This window comes from Dinoponera quadriceps, unplaced genomic scaffold, assembly GCF_001313825.1.
Source record: "Dinoponera quadriceps isolate SergipeBrazil2010 unplaced genomic scaffold, ASM131382v1 scaffold6948, whole genome shotgun sequence".
NCBI classification, from domain to species: domain Eukaryota; kingdom Metazoa; phylum Arthropoda; class Insecta; order Hymenoptera; family Formicidae; genus Dinoponera; species Dinoponera quadriceps.
Window position 1 is genome coordinate 18,028 of NW_014561652.1, and position 10,044 is coordinate 28,071.

A 10,044-nucleotide genomic window follows, 5' to 3' on the forward strand; every position below is an offset into this window, starting at 1 on the left:
ATGCAAAGCTACAGATTTAAGAAATTATATATATTTCTTTTAAGAAAAATTTTTTCTCAGTATAAAAATATGTATAATAGTAAATATGTTATTAGTACCCACCGAAAATAAATATTTTTTATTTTTCAGGTGTTTGTTCTTTCGGTGTAAGCTTGCGTGAAATATTCATTCTTGTAGTTTCGAGTAATAGTATTTTCATTATAATTTCGAGTGAAAATATTACCACTTTTCTTTTTGAGTGAGATTCCATTCAAGAGTTCATAACATCACTGAATCACGTTTTTATCAACAAAATATCGATTTTAAATCGATCAATTCTCTATAAACGTGTGGTATTCCTAGAATATTATATGAATATTATTCAATATTAACATAACATTCTTATATTTTTTTAATATTATAGGAATGTTCTGTTGATGTTATATGTCCGCTTCACATAATATTCTTGGAATATTATAAAAATGTTCTTGGAATATTAAAAAAATAAAATAATAATAATATGTAAAAATATATATAAATAAAAAATAGATACTATATATATACATATATATACGTGTATAATCTTTTTAATATAAAATGCATTTTTACACAAAATTCTTTCGGCTTTATATAATAAAACAGTTGGTTTTGCAATACATTTTAAATAAAAAAAGTACAATTATACATGTTATATATATACATAGATTTGAATATTTGAAAAATATATAATATTAAAATAACCTTAAATAATATTATTTTTTTAATATTATTAGGAGTGGACATATAACCATTTATTAATATTTCAGAAATATTATTTGATATTAAATAATGTTACTAGATTATTACTAGAATATTACATCTAATATTCTAAGAACATGCCCGGAATATTACTTAATATTAAATAACATTATATGAATATAGGATTAGTTTCTCGATGTAAAGACAATACGATATATATCCGAGATGATTCTTACGGTCGAACGGGAGGAGATTAAAACGACGGATACTCACTGGTCGCCTATCTGACGGACGTTTGCGAAGAAACGGCGAAGTCGGCATTATAATGACGTTCGGCGCGTTTCTGAAGTGTCGAATCGTGTATCTTGCGTGTATCTCTATCGTGCCTTATAAATCGACGATAAGATACGACCGGGAAAATATGCCTGGCACAAACATACAAACAACCTCTTAAATTTCAATGCGTTTTCGGTTTATATTCGGTTGCGCATTCGGCTGCTTTATCACGACCGATTTCGCCGCTTCTTTCTTGCCGCCCCCTCCTCTTCTTTACTTTTTTTTCCTTTTTTCGAGGCTTTTATTGGGGCCCGACGATGCGTCGCGTGATTATGATATCTGTCAGATAAAGCGTCAGTAGAATGATTAAGAATTACGACCGGCCGTATTTCGTGTTTCACGTCGCGGAGGAGGAGGATTCTGTGTATTGTCGTGCAATTTCATCACAGCTTCGGCAGCTATCGTGCAAACAGGCTTGTGTAAACTTTGCTAATTGATAACGGACGATGTTTATTTTTATCGTTCGGCTTCATTCGCTATGCTCTCGAGCGAGGGCCGCGTTCTCTCACAATAAATGTGGCTCTCCTGCATAAAATAATACCACGAATGGTATCAAACCGCCGGCGGACGGCATGTCATCACCGAGCGATGGGAGTCCGCCAAAAGGAGAAAGTAAATTCAATAATCGAAACTGTAACTCCGTGCCACTTTTTACCCGGCTATCCTTGATCGACTCTCCTTTTCGTCGAAAATCACCGCCCTCCCTTCCTACAATGTACCTCGCTATATTCGCCTTCCTTCGCGTCACTTTGAACCGACGGAGATCGCAAATCGAAATTTTGGCCTTATATTAAAGCTTTGATTTTACAATATAGTAGGAGGTAAGATAGCAAAATAGGGTTATATATACAGGGTGCCCCAAACTAATCTCGGTTCCCGTGGTGTGCAAGTAGAACAGATAAAACTGAATGGAAAAGTCATACTATTTTGCAAATATCACGACAAATTTCGAGTTATCAATGATTTAAAATGGTCATTTATAGAAGCTTCTTTAATTAATAGCTCAAAATTAACAACTCACAGGTACTAAAAGTACAGCTTCTGATATCACGTTTTTAATTCTAACGACCAAACTGTTCTTTCGCTTCTAATGAAAAATGAGAATATGTTAAAAAAGACTTGCAGGAATATTATTAAAATATTATAAGATCGTTGATCATCTGGTTTTTTTAGAAATTAATGTGTAAAGTATACAATTTCTGGTTTCAATTGTTGAAATATATGACAGATAATCTGTAAAGATTTAGCAATATTTATACCTTTACGCACTATATTTATTGCGCGCTATATTTATACCTTTATGCTTCTTTAGGTTAGGCATCTTATCTCTCGTTGTTTGAAATAGAAAACTAACAACTGTTAACTCTCAAAGTTTATATCGATCCGATTTTCCCAATTTTGTGATTTAAATTGACTTCGGTCTACTCTACGGAGAATTTGAATACCAAGAATATAGTCAAAATTTACGAAAGAGTATTAATATCATCTACCGAAAAAAGTGATTTCAAAGTAAAGGTCAGGATTGGATTCTTCAAGAGGATAATGACCCAAGACATCGAAGTCGTTTTGGATCCCAGTAGAAGGAAGAAAATAATGTCGAAACACCATGCCTGGTTATCACAGTCATCACATAGCAAATTACGCAAATCCTATTGAAAATGTTTGGACATTAATGACGATAAAATTGCGGAAATGGAGAAAAGTATACACACGAAGAAAGAGATTCATTCAATACGACGATCCTTATCTTGAGAGTATGCTGTGTATGTAAAATTGGTGAAAAGTGCTCGGAAGGTGCCAGGCAATAATTGACAACAGCAGCGATTGGACGACTTATTAATATAAAAGCGTTGTGGTATCGATCGTGTAATACACATGTAATATTTTTCATTCTTTTATAACAAATGATTTAAAAATTATGTCGGTCACACTCTTATCAGACAAACTGCATTTCAAAATATGAGAAACGATTATTTATTTTTTGGGGGAATTTTTAAACGTTATGTAAGTTTGATTAATATTCTCTTGCTGGAGCATCAAAATCCGCGAATAATAAATCATGTTTATATAAACATTTGGCACAGATTTGAGCTTCTTTGTGTTTTAATAATTATTATTTTTCCAAAAATATATTGTCATGGGCCAACTTTAAAACTGAAAGCGTCAAGATAGCATTAGAACTTCGACTCGGAGTTGCGCGAGCTCTTCTACTACACAAGCACCGCAGCTTAATCCTCAGAAGCACGCTGGGAAGTATACTTCCTACCTTTTCTCTTTCAGATTTTTGTCGATAAAATTTTCATTGCTATATTTACACTGTTTTTTTATTTTTCTAGTATCTTAGGGATAGGTGAATGTATAAAAAATGTCAAAATTCACATTTTGTTAACTGCAAAAATATTATAAAAACCAGATTAAGAAAAAAACCTGTTTTTTTTTCAGATAAAATACATTTTCCAACGATTTTTCAAAAATTTGGGTGTTAAAATTTATATATAGGATTTTTTGAAGTCGCTGATTACGATCTGATGCCAGAATTAGAAGATTTTCAAAATAAAAGATGGCGGTCCAATATGGCGGACCGAAATTGCAGCAGATCACTCAATTCTCTTCAAACATGATACCTAGGAGGTTTTCAGGCCACTGATAACGAATCTGATATGAGAATTAGAAGATTTTCAAAATGGCGGTCTAATATGGCGGACTGAAATTGCAGTAAATCAAGCAATTCTCTTCAAATGTGGTATATAAGAGGATTTCTAACTCGCCGATTACAAATCTGGGATCGAAGTTGAAAAATTACAAAATTCGTAATGTTGAATACAAAATAGTGAAGCAAGCATGCAAAAATTCAGTGTCTATGGCATTCCAAGGTCGGAGTACAAATTATGAAGTGCGATATTGCGAAAACAAATTAGAGGGATTGAAGTAATATATTGTACAGCATAGACAAAATCTTGCTTGTTTATAATTTGAAATAATTTGGTTGATCGCTGCAATTTCGATCTTCCATATTGGATCCGCCATCTTAGATTAAAAAAATTTTTCAAAACCCCCGAGTACCAAATTTGATGAAAAATAAGCAAGAGGAAAAATGTGTGCTTTAAAGGGTTAACGAAATAATATAACGTAATAATTACGACGTTTGTACATTACAGAGATATTAATTGTTTACTCAAAACATTTATTTAGCTTCCCGCGTCTTGTCTTTGCTCGCGCAAACATTTCACATCATTATGTAACGATCGCACGAGTACTTTCGTGCGAAATGTTTTGATCGCCGATTTTTATACGTGGTGATCACCGTGATAAAGCGCGCCGTTTATCCGAGAAAAATGGATCGCGCGGGAAATATTTCGCGCGAAGTTTACCGAGACCGTGATATCGCGTCTCTCGTGACAAATACGGCCGGTAATTGCGAAATTAGACGACAGGGAATGTGAGATATAATAACGCGACATACTTAATTCATGAGATATGCGATTACAGATTTTAATCGCGGCGACATAACGTGTTGTATTCTCCTTGTTATCAATAAGACGACGTCGATTACGATCGCACGTTGTCCGCACCTCACATATTATATCTACGTGACAAGATCGGCTCTTGCCGGGAGAGGTCATGCGCTTAATCACGATCACATGTTAATCTCAGCTTATCGAGTCTTCAACTTCGCGTTGACGAAACGTCGAGATCCAAAGACATTCTCGCATGTATCAGAGAATTCGCATTCCGATTGCGCTCTCAGCGTCGAAGATGCTGTAGAAGAGCCCGTCCGTTCAGCTCGGTGAAGTCGAAGGGCCGTATTCGGCGTAAGTTCCGGTCTACAATAGACGCTTTAAGCTCTAAGCCTTAAAAAGTTGACCAATCACAGTCGAATTTTAGAAAAATCAATTATGATTGGTCAATTTTTCAATCTTACGCCTTAAATTCTCATTGTAGATCCCGCTTATGTTCCAGTCTATAATATATACTTTAAGCTCTAATTTCTTAAGGCTCAGAGTTTAAATTCTCATTGTAGACCTTGCTTTAGCCCTGGTCTACAATAGTGCTTTGAACTTTAAGCAGCTTGAGAAATTGACCAATCACTATTGATTATTCTTCTATAATTCGACTGTGATTGGTCAGTTTCTTAAGGTTTAAGGCTTATAGCATCCATTGTAAACTGAGTCTTAGACAAATACGATCGGAACGGCGAAAAATCATTGTCTCGTTCATTGTGTAAAAAGCCCACAGTCACATAAAGTGACTCACGACAGCGGGATGGAAAAACAGAACGGCGCGAGAAGCATGAGCGCGCAAATGTGTCCTCGCGACAATCGTTGTTCGAGAAACAAACACGGGAAGCGGAGAAGAGAGAAGCGAGCGGAGAAGAAGTGCTTGTAGCAGAGCGCTGCACTGCAAATCCTTTAGCTGAAGCTCTTTTTACACATTTCTTATACATGTCTTGTCGTTTTAAATCGTGTCACAAACACGTGATTGGACATGTTAACTTAACCATCTAAATTTAACGTGTTAAATTTTAATGTTTGTTAATTTTTTGTTATTCAATTTAACGCGATTTAACGTTTTAAATCGACATAAACTAAATCGACGAAAAACGTGTGAAAATGGCTTCAGTCAAATGTGCCATCTTGAGACACGTTTATGCGTGTGAAAACACATTCGAATTTACAGTATGATTACCTCTTTAAGTTGCCGGGTATAAATGATTATTGATGGGTTGCGTCGAACAATGCGATGTTCCGCTGCAAATTCACGCGGTGGAAGCAAATTTGTTAGAACAGCAAATTATTTGTTAATATAGCGACAGTAGAAAAGATTCGTTTGGACAATAAAAAGATTTGTTAAGATTAATTATTAATTACTATTTGCTGAATGTACATACAGCAAAATAATTTGATTACGTCAATTGAATTTCATTGTTGTAACGCAACGACGTTTCGCTGCAACGGCAAAATTATTTTTTCCATGTGACAAATCTTTTCTTGTTGTTGTCATTGTATTAACAAACAATTTTTGTTGTTCTGGCAAAATTTGTTTTCTATGTGTGCGGATAAATTATCCACGAGCCTCTCTGAATACGAGGGATCCGGATCGGACCGGAACCAAAACCGAAAATCGTATGGAAATCAATATTTTTGTCGGACCGGAACCGTAAACTGTAGCCAAATTTTATATAGCTTACAAAACCGGAACTGAAATCGGAATCGTTACATTTTTTCGGTTTGCAGTTCTTTCCAGTTCAATATTTCGGTTCTTATTCTGTCATTTTAAATAATCATTTTTTTCATTTCACAATAAAATTCTAATTCTCACGAAAAAGCAGAACATTGATTAGTTATCGCGACAAATGGAAAAGAAATTTCAAACATGCGATATTGAACAGAAAAGGATTAATAGGAGAAGTAATATATTACAATTTTGGGATAAATAGAAAGACAATCATACTGAATTGCATAAATTACTTTAACGGAACATGTATATTCTAAGAATATCGAGATATTCTTCGAATATTCCCAGAATCTATATAATTTACATATTTCGTTAGGAAGAGGTTACAAATAACAAGGATATTATATATTCAAAAAGAGTAGAAGATGAAAATAATGAAGAAATGCCATCTATGTCGAGGAAGTGATATTACTAATTATTACTAATTACAGTAAATTTAGATATTACTAATTACAGTAAAGAAACAATTTTAAAGAACCGGAATCGAAAAAACCGCAATTTAAACGGTTTACTGATATTTTCATTGTGCAGAAAACCGAAACCGAAACTGAAACCTTTATTAAATATTTTAATGGACTAGAACGGAACCAGATTAATATTTTTATTCGATCCCTGTTGGATACACAAGCCCATCATCGGCCGGTTCGGCCAGACTGATAAAGCGCTAATATAAAACTCAGCCGTTTTGTAGTCTCGTACGTAATCAGCACGTGAGCGGCTCTACGGCGTTCATCGAGACCGCAATAAATTATCGCCACTTCAAAGGAAATTATCGTTCTCAGCCAGATAATGAGAAAATCAAACGCTCACTCCTCGGCGATAATTGCGAGACATGACCGGCTCTTTCTCTCTCTCTTTCTCTCTCTCTCCCCCTCTCTCACTCTCTCTTTCTCTCTCTTTCTTTCGCATTGCCAAACAGCGGCGCATCTCACCATATTCGTTATCTTTCTGGAAGAAAGGGTTGCGATATGCGTTCCCGACACACACAACGTCGTGTCCGATTAGTTCGGTCACAAAGGTTGCTATTGTGATCGATCGCGTTTCTTCAGAAGGATACGTAAAAATAGGAGGAGAAATGAAGGAGAAAGAACACGCAATCGCAAATGGGCGCGGTGATGTGGCGGTGTTTTCATCCGGGAGTATCTAGAGTAATTATCCTCGCGGAAGTCTAGGAGCGCGTAAATAATGTAAAACCGTCGTCAGGCGGGCGCGACGCTAATACGCGTTACAGTAGTTTCCGTCGTTGCGAACGAGAAGTCTCTCTTTCCGCGTGCGATTGTCTGAGTCATTGCCACTGCTTCATGTACTTCGACATATTGTATACCGCAAAAATTACGAGAAACGCGGTTCGAATCGAATTTCTGGCTCTATGTTTGATTAAACCTTTTATTTTCTACAAATTGAGAAAAGTGCCTGTTCTTTTCAAAGAAAATACGTTTTCCAGCAACTTCTCCAAAATTTAGGTATTAAAACTTATATACAGGATTTTTTGAAGTTGCTGATTACGAATCTGATGTCAGAATTAGAAGATTTTCAAAATCAAAGCTAGCGGTCCAATATAGCGGACCGAAATTGCAGTAGATTGAGCAATTCTCTTCAAATGTGGTATCCAGGTGGTTTTCGGGTAGATGATTACGAATCTGAGGTCGAAATTGAAAAATTACAAAATTCGAAATGTTGAATGCAAAACAGTAGATCAAACATGCAAAAACTCAGTGCGGCTCTGCGGCTTTCAAAGCTTCCGAGTACAAATTATGAAATGCGATATCGCAAAAACGAATTAGAAGGATTGAAATGATATAATCTGCAGCATGGACAAAATCTTGCTTATACTGAATTTTTAAAGAAAAATTTCATATATTATTCGTGAACAAAAGAAAATGATTTTAATGATATATCGGCTTCTTTCGTCAAAATCGAGCTGAAAAATAAACTTTTCAAAAATTTTCCAGTTTTAACCTTGGATTCGTTATCAACTCCAAAACTCCGAAATACTATATGTGACTCTGAAGATAATCATAATAAGATAGTATAACATTACACGACATTTTCTCCTCTTAAATAATAATTATTTTGAACGAAGAATATTTTTTTCTTGATAACAGTATTAAAATATATTCATCACGAATATGAAACAAGTTCATTAACATTTATTCAGTAGAAGAATAATGTTTTTCTTTTTAAGAATAAAATTATAGACTTTATCGAAGAAAAGTTAAATTCGATTAATTGGAACAAGTAGAACGAAATTTTAGTTTTAATGTTTCAATGTAATATTCCCGATTAAAATATATTAAACTTATTGATTGGATTAGAAATATATTTTAAATAAATATATGGTGGTTATGATGAGCTTATATGAGATATACTTGCGAATATATACATAAACTTATGAAAAATACTTGAAACAAATATATATCAGCAAATATATCGTAAGTTCGTCATAAGCACATGAAATTTATTTAAAATATATTCTCAATCCTATGTATTCTCAATAATAAATTTAGTACTTCACAATCAAGAATATTAAATTAAAACGCTAACATAAAATTTTGTCCATTTACTCTAATTAACCGAATTTAACCCTTTCCCGGTAAAATTCATAATATTCTTGAAAAGAGAATATATCCTTTTTCGAGTAAATGACCATGAGCTTTTCTAATATTCGTCATGAGCATATTTTAATATTATATCAAGAAGACATTCTTTGTTATTATATAAGAAATGTTATTAGTATTAAGAAATGTTATTAGTATTTATCAACAAAATATTTCTTATTTTTCAGACATTTTTTCCCTTAGTGTAAAACTAGTATAGAACTATAGATCCGTGAGAGAAATTGATCATTCGAGTACCACGAGTGGTTGATGAATACGTTGGAAAAGTGCCAAGTGGCTTGTTCAAGATAATTATTAATTAAAAGAAGAAAAACAAGTAATTGCTTTTCTTCGTATAATAATAAATAATAATGTAAAATAAATAATAATGTAAATAATGTAATAAATATTTTTCTCTGTACGTTGAAATTTTTGTTGAGCAATCTTCTTGTAAAAATTAAAGTAACAAACCAGCGATAAGTAATTTATATGACAATGTTACTTTATAGTATAAGTTTTGAACTTTTTACATCACTTTTGATCTCATGTCAATCTCTCCATTCTCTGTGACCGAACCACGCAAGAAAAGATAGATTTAGGTTGTTCTATAAACCGACCATACCTGAAATTTGCTGTGAAATATCACCTCATGGGAAAAAAAATCATATACAAAATTTGCCCCTTTTTTATGATTATATATAATTATACAATGAAAGATATTGTTGTTCGGATTATATGCGAATACAATCGAAGTAATAATGCTTCTGGCTACTTATGTTTCTGATAGCACATGATATCTCAACATTTAATTAAATGATATAACATAATTTTTTTAGACATATATGATCATATATGTAACCATATATTAATAATATATGGGCAAAATTCATATATGATTTTATATTATTATACAGTGTCCCAAACTAATCTCGATTTCCGTGGTGTATAAGTGGAACGGGTGAAATTGAACAGAAAAGTCCTATACTATTTTATAAATAACACGCAGAATTTTGAATTATCAGTAATTGAAAATAGTTATTTATAGAAGTTTCTTTAATTAATAACTGAAAAATTTGCGTGTTACTTGCAAAATGGTACAGAACTTTTTTATTCAGAATGGCCTAATCTATAAATATATGACAATTGTTGTACCTAACGA

General features: G+C 33.4%; 1 protein-coding gene across 4 annotated transcripts in view; it reads right to left on the bottom strand.

Moving 5' to 3' along the window:
* LOC106751006 (monocarboxylate transporter 12-like) overlaps window positions 1-10,044 on the bottom strand; it is a 49,848-nt gene that overhangs the window by 17,403 nt on the left and 22,401 nt on the right. Inside the window, exon 1 of one of the 4 annotated variants that reach the window (XM_014631725.1) lies at window positions 991-1,142. The exons of the other annotated variants lie outside the window; for them this stretch is intronic. The gene's annotated coding sequence lies outside the window, so the exon portion shown is untranslated. Of the gene's footprint in view, window positions 1-990; window positions 1,143-10,044 lie in introns of those variants that run through there. 4 annotated transcript variants of the gene reach the window in all.